Source organism: Galeopterus variegatus, unplaced genomic scaffold (assembly GCF_000696425.1).
Source record: "Galeopterus variegatus unplaced genomic scaffold, G_variegatus-3.0.2 Scaffold3460, whole genome shotgun sequence".
Lineage (NCBI taxonomy): Eukaryota > Metazoa > Chordata > Mammalia > Dermoptera > Cynocephalidae > Galeopterus > Galeopterus variegatus.
Genome location: NW_007729571.1, coordinates 118,042 through 118,832, shown reverse-complemented (window position 1 = coordinate 118,832; position 791 = coordinate 118,042).

Below are 791 nucleotides of genomic sequence, written 5' to 3'. Positions count from 1 at the left end.
TTGTCCTGGCGCCGATTGGCAGCTCCTGGCTCGCCGCCTCCCACTCCTGGCCGGCCTCACCCGCTAGCTCACCTTTTCTCATGAAAAATTTTTCAGTAAACAGTTATTTCACTTCATGGGTTAAATCTATTCCTAACTATTCCTTTTTTTTTTTTTTTTTTTTTTAAAGATGACCGATAAGGGGATCTTAACCCCTGACTTGGTGTTGTCAGCACCACGCTCTCCCAAGTGAGCCACAGGCCGGCTCTTATTTTATTCCTTTTGATGTTATTGTAAATGGGACTGCTTCCTTAATTTCTTTTTTCAGATAGTTTGTTAGTGTATAGAAAGATCTGGGGTCTCTGTGAAGTCCTCATGGAACTCAATCCAGCCAATCCCCAGCTGCCTTTAAAATGGACTCCATCTTGTCTCCAGCTGCTGAAAAGTTTTCCCAAAAGGGCCAACTCAATATTGAAGGTCCGGTGTCCTTCATTATCCAATTTGTGTTAATTCCTGCTGGGTTGTTCATGTTCATGGAAGAGAGGTAGAAAAATTGGGAAAAGTGGAGGGGAGCCCTAAGAGGGACTCGAGATGAGCCCAGAGAATGGTGTGTGCACCTGTCCCTAGTGTGGTTGTGGGACCAAAGGCTGTGTGGGACTCTCTTGGCAAGGAAAGTCTCAGGTCTGGCTGGAGCACCTAGAAGTGGGTTTATGGGTGGTTGTGAGGCTGAATGGATTGTTTTGGAATGCCATTGTTTTTGGATTCTTTTGGAATGTTTGGAATGTCTTAGCTTAGGTTCCCCAGGACACAGA